Source organism: Puma concolor, chromosome E3, assembly GCF_028749965.1.
Source record: "Puma concolor isolate L17-30 chromosome E3, mPumCon1.1.hap2, whole genome shotgun sequence".
In the NCBI taxonomy this organism is placed as follows: domain Eukaryota; kingdom Metazoa; phylum Chordata; class Mammalia; order Carnivora; family Felidae; genus Puma; species Puma concolor.
The window spans coordinates 15,948,150-15,957,667 of NC_141682.1; positions in this window are offsets into that span (position 1 = coordinate 15,948,150).

Sequence of the window (9,518 nt, forward strand, 5' to 3'; positions counted from 1 at the left end):
TAGGTTTTATATTTATGAAAATTAGCCCATTTCATTTGGTTATTTAATTTGTTGGTGTACATATGTTCACAGTATTCTCTTATAATCCTTTTCATCCATGTAAAGCCAGTAGTAATATCCCCTCTTTCATTTCTGATTTTGGCATTTTGAACGTTCTCTTTTTACACTAACAGTAGCTAAATATTTGTCAGCTTTTCTGATCTTTTAAAAAAACAAATTTTGGTTTTGTTGAGTTTCTATACTCTGTTGTTATCTTATTCATTATTTCACTTATCTCCACTCTAATCTTTATTTCCTACTTCTGCTAACTTTGGTTTAGTGTGTGCCTCTTTTTCCAATTCCTTTAAAGTGTATGATTAGGTAATTAATTAGAGACTTTTTAAAATGCAGATGTCTACAGATATAAATTTCACTTTGAGCACTGCTTTCAGTAGATTCCTTAGGTTTTATATGTTGTGTTTTCATTTTCATTTGTCTCAAAGTATTTTCTGATATCCTTTGTCATTTCTTTTTTGACCATTGGTTGAGAGCATTTAAAAATCTTTTTCATGATTTTGTGAGTTTTCCTTCTGTTACTGATTTCTAGTTTTGTTCCATGGTGATTATAAAAGATATTTTATATGATTTTTCAAAATTTATTAAGACTTGTTTTCTGGCAAAAAAAAAATGTTCTTCTCTGGACAGTGCTCTACGTGCATTTGAGAAGAATGTATATTCTATTATTGTTGGGTGAAGTGTTCTATATATGTCTGTTAGGTATACTTGGATTGTAATATATTGTTCAAGTACTCTCTTTACTTATTGATCTTGTCTCTGGTTGCTCTATCCATTATTAAAAGTGGGATACTGAAGTCTTCAACTATTATTGTAGAACTGTCCATAATTTCTCCTTTAATTCTGTCCTTTTTGTTTCATATATGTACTTGGTGCTCTGACATTAGATGCATATATGCTTATAATTGTTATGTCATTTTGTTGGGTTAAATCTTTTCCTGTATATAATGTCCTTCTTGTCTCTTGTAACCTTTTTTTCTAATGTAAAATCTGTTCTAATAGTATAGCCACCCCAAACTCTCCTTTGGTTACTCTTTGCATGGAATACATTTTTCCATCCTTTTACTTTCAACCTCTTTGTCTTTGGATCTAAAGTGAGTCTCTTACAGACAGCATATAGAGTTTTTAAGAAAACAGGTTCTGCCAATCTCTTTTAATTGGAGAGTTAAATCCATTTACATTTGAAGTAATTACTAATAAAGAATGACTTCTGCCACTTTGCTACTTGTTTTCTGTATGTCATACATGTTGTTTTGTTCCTCAATTCTTTCATTACTGCATTTTTGCTATTTAGTTGTTTTTCTGTAGCCTACCATTTTGATTCTCTTCCTTTCTGTATATTTTAAAATTTATTTTCTTAGTGGTTAGTTTTGGGATTACAATTTAACGTCTTAAATTTATAACAACTTAGTTTGAATAATACCAACTTATTTAAAATAGTATATATTCTGTACCTATACATCTCTGTCCCTTTCATTTTATTGTTATTGTCACAGATTTCATCTTTATAAATTGTACACCTATTAACACAGATTTATAATTAATGTTTTATGTTTATATGTTATATGTTTAAATCATATAGGGGGAAAAAGGAGCAATTACAAACCCAAAGCACAATAATACTGGCTTTTACATCTACCTAGGCATTTACCTTTCCCAGTGTTCTTTATTTCTTCATGTAGCTTCAACTTACTGTCTAGTGTCATTTGCTTTACAATCTGAAGGATTCCTTTAGTCATTTTTTAAATGTTTATTTAATTTTTGAGAGACTATGAGCAGGGGAGGGGCAAAGAGAGAGGGAGAGAGAGAAATCCAAACAGGCTCTGCACTGTCAGCAGAGAGCCCCATGCAGGACTCAATCTCATGACTGTGAAATTGTAACCTGAGCCAAAATCAACAGTTGGACACTTAACTGACTGAGCCACCAGGCGCCCCTCCATTTCTTATAGTGCAGGTCTACCAGTAATGAACTCCCTTGGCTTTTATTTGGGGATGAATTTCTCCTTCATTCTTGAAGAATAGTTTTGCCAGATATAGAATTCATGGTTGACAAGTTTCTCTTTCAACACTTCAAATATGTCATCCCACTTCTTTCTGGCCTCCATAGTTTCTGATAGGAAATCAGTTATATTCTTACAGGGGATCCTTTATATGTGATGAGTTTGTTTTCTCTTGCTGCTTTCAACATTCTTTTTCTTTGGCTTTCTACAGTTTGATTGTAATGTGTCTTGGTGAGGATCACTTTGAATTTACCTTACTTGGAATTCTTTAAGCTTCTTGAATTTGTATATTTGCTTCATTTCCTTTATCTTATCATTTGTTCAATCTCTACACACACACACACACACACACACACACACACACACACACAGTTTTCCTGAAGAATGTGAGACTAAGTTGCAGACATCATGCTTTGCAGACATCATGCTTCTTGACTTTACATATTTCAGTGTGTATTTCCTAAGAAGAAATATATCTTCTTAGAAACCAAAGCAAAATCATTAAAATCAGGAAAATTAACATCTGATAAGTTAACATTGATAAAATCCTACTTAATCTATAGCCCTTACTCAGTTTTCATCAACTGTCCCAAGAATCACTTTTATAGCTATAGTTTTTCCTGGTTGATCATTTAATTGTCATTTATCTTTAGTCTTCTTTAATCTGGAATAGTTCTTCCATTTTTATTTGTCTTTCATGATCTCGACATTTTTGAAAAGTGTAAGACAGTCATTCTGAAGAATGTCCTTCAATTTGGGTTTGTCCAATGTTTTCTCATGATTAGATTCAAGTTATTCATTTTGGCAGAGAAATCATATAAATAATGTGTCTTTATCAGGACAGGTCCTTTGTTTAATGTTGACTTTGGTTACATGATCAATGAGGAATCTTTCAGGTGTCTGCACTGTAAAGTTACCATTTTTACCTTTGAAATTGGTAACTTGTAGGGAGATATTTTAAGACTATGTTAAAACCTGTTTTTCTTCCAAAGTTCATCCATCAGTTTTAGAATCCATTGATAACATGTTTTTTAATGTTTATTTATTTTTGAGAGAGAGAGAGAGAGCGAGCAGGGGAGGGGTAGAGAGAGAGACACACACAGAATCTGAAGCAGGCTCCAGGTTCTGAGCTGTCAGCACAGAGAGCCCAATGCGGGACTCGAACCCAAGAACTGGGAGATCATGACCTGAGCTGAATTCGGACACTCAACCGGCTGAGCCACCCAGGTGCCCCTGCCATCATCAGTTATAATTATGATGGTTGTTAAATGTAGATTTTCTACCCCATCGTTTCCTCTATATTTATTAGCTGACGTTTTACTCTAAGAACTTTCCTTGGGGCACCTGGGTGGCTCAGTTCATTAAGCATTTGAGTTCGGTTCAGGTCATGATTCCGCAGTTCATGAGTTCGAGCCCCACATCCGGCTCTCTGTCAGCACAGAGCATGCTTTAGATCCTTTGCCCCGCCCCCCCCCCCTTTCTGCCTCTCCCCTGCTTCCAGTCTCATCTCTCTCTCAAAATAAATATATAAACATTGAAAAAAGAACTTTCCTGTCTACTTCGTTTATATATTTATTTGTGTCAACATAAATTCATGGATTCTCATTTTATTCAGTGGGTTATAAGCCATCTCAGTTGGCCTTTGAACAATGTGATTGATGGTTAGAGGTACTGACCTACTGTTGAAACTCTGCATATAATTTTTGACTCCCCAAAAACTGAACTACTAAAAGCTTACTGTTGACGGGAAGCCTTACTGATAACATACATAGGTGTTAATATATATTATGTTTTATGTATTACATACAGTATTCTTACAATATAATAATGAGTATAGTAATAGTATAGAGTGATGTTGAGCATCTTTTCATGTGTCTGCTGGGTACTTGGATGTCTTCTTTGGAGAAATATCTGTTCATTTCTTCTGCCCATTTTTTGTTTTCTGGGATTATTTGTTTTTTGGGTGTTGACTTGTATAAGTTCTTTATATATTTTGGATACTAACCCTTTATTGCATATGTCATTTACAAATATCTTCTCCCATTCAGTACACTGCCTTTTAGTTTTGTTGATTGTGTTCTTTGCTGTGTAGAAGCTTTTCATTTTGATGTAGTCTACACCAGATTTTTTTTTCTCGAGAATCACACAACACAGAAAGCTTTATTCATCCATACCATTTCAGAGAAAGGCAGGCTCACTTTAGTATGCCGTCATCTTGGGCTTCTGCCAGTTCTCTCTCAATGTGTTTCCATTCATCCTGCTTCTTATTCTCCTCAGCTGCTATCCTCCTTTCCTCTTCTGCCTGAAACTTCTGTAGCACTTGGCTCTGTAGGCCACACCAAGGAATAGAGCAGAGTAGGGGCTGTACTTGATGAGCAGTGACCTGCACTGGCAGCACCATTTTGTCCATAACCTTAACCAGATTTTTGTGACAGTATTGTATATGTGCTTGCTGAAGCGAGCACGTGACAGTTTTGTAAATGTATTTTCTCCTCCTTATGGTTTTCTTAAAATTTTCTTTTCTCTAGTTTGCTTTATTGTAATAAAACAGTATATAGTATATATAACATACACAATATGTGCATTGACTCTTTATGTTGTTAATAAGGCTTCCAGTCAACAGTAGGCTATTAGTAGTTAAGTTTTGAGGGAGTCGAAATTTACATGTGGATTTTCTTCTGCACAGGGAGTTGGTGACCTAACTCCTGCATTGATCAAGCATCAACTGTACTATCAAATTTTAAAGGGGGGGGGGGGAGGTGGAGCTCTATATGTAATGAAATGGACAGATCTCCAAAAGACAGTGTTAAATGAGAACAGTAGGGTGATGGAACATGTGGTATGCTACTTTTAGATTTAAATATAGATATATAGGGGTTCCTGGGTGTCTCAGTTGGTTGAGTGTCCAACTCTTGATTTTGGCTCAGGTCATGAACACAGGGTTGTGGGACTGAGCCCTGTGTCAGGCTTCACACTGAATGGAGCCTGCTTAGGATTGTCTTTCTCTCCCCCTCTGCCCTTCTCTCCTGCTTGCATTCTCTCTCTCTAAAAATAAAAGACAGACAGATAGGTAGATACTCTCCTAGGATGTGTATCACTTTCTAGAATATAAATAAATAAATAAATAAATAAATAAATAAATAAATAAATTCTAGAAAAAAAATATTCATATAGATAGAGGGAGAAAGAGAAGAAGAGAGATACATGTACACTAGAATATAGTATATATAGGAAGAATTATTTTAAAGAATTGGGTCATGTGATTGTGCAGGCTTGGTGAGTCCAAAATCTGATGGCAGAGAGAGAGACAGAGAGAGAGAGAGAGAGAGAGAGAGAGAGAGAGAGAGAATCCCAAGAAGCCTCTGCACCATCAGCACAGAGTCCAATGCAGGACTTCACCCCATGAACCGTGATATCGTGACCTCAGCCAAAATCAAGAGTTGGACACTTAACCAACTGAGCTACCCAGGCACCCCTGGAAGTGTACTGTAGATGGCATAGTCAGAGAAGGTCTCACTGAATATGTGACAACTGAGGTGGAACATAAAATGGAAAAATGAGCCAGCCCATGAGAAGCGCTGGGGAAAAGGCATTCCAAGGAGATGAAATGCCAATCACAAAAACCTGAGGTAGGAACTGAAAGAAGTCCAGAGCAGAAGACAGGAAAAAAGGAGTAGTGTGGAGTGATGAAGCTGGGGGTACACAGGAACCAGATCAAACATGGAAAGACCATTCTAAAAGCAAAGGATTTTAAGTAGGCATGTTGCAGGTCTAATTAACCCTTTCAAGCCTATCTTGGAAAATAGGTTGGAGGAGATATAATCAGGGGTCAAATTAAGCCAAGAAGTCTTTGTAGTAATGCATGATGAGAGATGATGGTGATTCAGACAAGTGAATTTGTCATGTTTTCAAGATAATCTTGAAGATGAATTCAAGACTTGGCAATGGATTGCAGTACAAGGTGAGGTAAGGAGGGGAGTTCAAGATGACTCTTACGTTGGGGTGCCAGGGTGGCTCAGTCGGTTAAGCCTCCAACTTTGGCTCAGGTCATGATCTCGTGGTTTGTGAGTTCAAGTCCTGCATTGGACTCTCTGCTGACAGCTCAAGCCTGGAGCCTGCTTTAGATTCTGTGTCTCGCTCTCTCTCTGCCCCTCCCCCACTCACACTGTCTCAAAAATAAACATTAAAAAAAAAAAAGATGGTACTCAGGCTTTTGTTGACTGAGTGGATGGTGGTACCATTTCCTGAGATAGAGAAGGTGGAATGAAGAAGATGTTTGGGGTGGGAAGAGGAAGTAAAGAATTCCACTTGACTATATTAAGCTTGAGATGGCTAATAGGTATTGAAGTAGCAATATTTAGCAGGTTATTGGGTATATAATTCAGCAGGTTATTGGATATATAATTCGAGGCTGAGGAAAGAGGCCTGAGTGAGTATAAATTTGGGAGTCATCAGTGTATATAGATAGGCCAGTTACTGACTGCCTCTTAGCTCCATATTCATCCTTCATTGCTTCTGCAAAAATTGGGTTGGGACCTTTGAATATTTTTTCCTTTGCCAACTAATGTGATATTAAACTTTGTTAGTAGAGGACATTGGTGAGATGTTGCCAAGAAGAAAGACATTTCCTTTCCGGTTCTGGTATGATTGCTCCCAGCCCCGCCTCTCCAGCACCCAGCTCCTGCAGTGCATGGTAGTCAATGGCACAAAAAGGCCAGCAGCTTTCCCCAGCACTCGCCTTGGGTGGTTTTTTAGTGGAGTGCTTCTGGCAGAACACCTCTCTGAACAGATTTTGCCAGCACCCTAGAGGGTGGATTTCCAGCAAGTTCCAACAGCATAGCACCCCAGTGACTTCTCTACCATTCAGTTAGCCATGGCTATCCCCTCTCCAAAAAGGTCTGGATATCAGCTCTGGGAGGAGTGTTCTCTCTGTCAGCTCTGGGGGTAGTGGCTGCTCCTACGTGTGCTATTCCTGTATTCTTTATAGTTCGCTACTGCCAATCCCTCGTTACTCCAATCCTATTATAATTAATAGTTATTTATATTAAAGATATAAGTTGTTCAGATAGCTGCATGTTTTTTTTCTCTTGGCTAATACAAATGACTCATTGCACTTCAGGCAAGATCATGCAAGGAGGAGACAGCCTAGACTGATGTGTCAAATATAAGGTGCCAAGAATTCTCCATGTTATTTTCCATTTTCAATGGGTGGGATATAAAGGCACAAGGGATAGCAACAGGATGGAGCAGAAGCACCTGTGTTCAGTTTCCTCTCCTGTCACCCTAGTCAGCCATTGTAAGGGGAGACAGTCCCTTTTTGTGTCCACTTTGGCAGGCGCTGGGTTTTGGCTGGCTTCTGCTGCATGTGGGTACCTACCTGCAGCTTGCAATGGCTTCTCAGTCAGCTGCAACCAGAGCCGGAATTGCTCTGCTGGCCTCTTTCTTGTGGTCTTGCAAATGGAGCACCTTCTGAAGTCAAGACGTTTGAAAAACATGGCCTGCCCTCTCTGTGTGGACAAAGCTCCCAGTTTCACCTTGACTACTCCAGGCTCCTGCAGACAGACATCCCTTAAGGGGTTCTTTCACATGCCATCTCTAGACCTTGAATCTGTTGGTTATATTGCAACTCTCACACCTACAAAGGTTGTTGGCCTGCCAATACCAGCATCATGGAGATATAGAAACAAGGGACAGAGGCTCCCCATGCTTGTGCCTCCTTCTGACCCCTACCAAGGCACTGAAGTGTGTCTTGGTGGTGTAAGACCAGGATAGGAGAAAAGGGTTTTTAGCTATTGAAATTCTGGGTCCTTAGTGAGGATCAGGTGAAGCTCCTTCCTAAAATGACAGGATGATCAAGTGAGGAAGTTGAGGATCATGAATGAATGGTTACTGCCTATAAATCCCAGAAATCCTGGGGCAAAGTTGAGTATCTGGAGAGCCTTCCACCTAAAAAACTTTATTTTCTTGTACATTATCATGAGGATCCTTTGGTTGGGCTATCTGGAAATTCTGCCTCTGGATCTCAATCCACAAATCTAGGTTGTCCCAGGGGGTGCTGCTGCTATAAAGCAGTCAGGATTGCCATCCCAGCAGGGAACAGCACTGACAGGGTTCAAAATCAGACAATAAACCCCATCTCAGTGGGATCCTCTAGGCTAAACGTCCAGCCTATGTAAGTGGAATCCTCTAGGCTAAGTGGTCCAGCCTATGTAGTCATTCCTGCAGGTGACTACAGAGTGGATTCCTCAATGTCCTCAATCCTCAGAGAGGATTCCTTTGCCTCTCTGAACCAACGGAAATTTCCAAATAGAGCTGCATTTGGAAGTATAAAATTAAGCATCTGGGTGGAACATTGTCTGAATATGTCTGGGGGCAGATACATTCTGCCTGGACTTTTGGGAGCACCAAGTGAATAATGCCTCCTTATTTCGGCCAATAGGGATATGGTCAGCTCACCAGGGAAGTCCGTATCTTTGTTAGGAAGTTTTGGTGAACATAGTTTCCAGGAAGAGTATTTTGCTTATCCCTTCCAAGGGTAGAGGAGGGTGAAATTAACTTATCTGTTCAGTGGGGTCCTGCAAGTACACTCTGCTGCCCCTGTGGAAATAGATACAGAGCTTCAAGACAAGGGCTGAAAAAAGGCTCTTTCAATCCTACCAAGCCAGGTGAAAAAGCTGAACTGGAAAGTCAGGGACCTCAGTGCAAAGAGCACCTAACTGACTGAGAAGAAGTTTGGGGGCAGTGCTGGACAAAGCATCACTGCCAGGGCTGGCTACCAAATGCTGGATGAGGCAGGGCCAGAAGTAGGCAACCAGCTTTAAAATGCCAAAGACAGGACAGTCGTGAGCTGGGGGAGGGGTGGTGATGGTGGAGGGGGTGGAGAGATGGAAATGACATTGTAAGAGTAGGGACAGTAGGCACCCATGACACGTACACACAAAGATGGGTCCCTGGGGCAGAGTAAGCGGAGGCAGAGCTGAAGATAAGGATGTAATTTTGAAAAACACACTAAAAAAGGCATTTATAGGGATTTAAACCTACTCATGATAACATTCTAGGGACTTAAACCTACTCAGGATACCATCCAATCCCTTTACAAAAATAACAAAAGAATAAAGATTTCAACTAAATTCTTAACTTATAAATTTCTTTTAACGGAGGTCAAGCTCCAAGTTTTGTGGTGCTTTTGGGGTTCTATTTCTTAATTTTATTAATAAAGGAGATAAGTATGTATACATCTATTCCAAAGATCTACTGGAGCTAGGCCATCTGCCAAGGTCACTTAATATAGGGGAAAAAAAACCAACAGGGTCTATAATAAATTAAGAGAATCTTCTAAAAGTCATGGTTTGTGGAAGGGTGATTCAGTTTGCTACTGAGATCACAGAAGGGTGAGAAAGGTGCATCACAATCTGATTATAGGCCCCTTTTATGAAGTATTTCTGGATGGTTCAAGATGGTTCA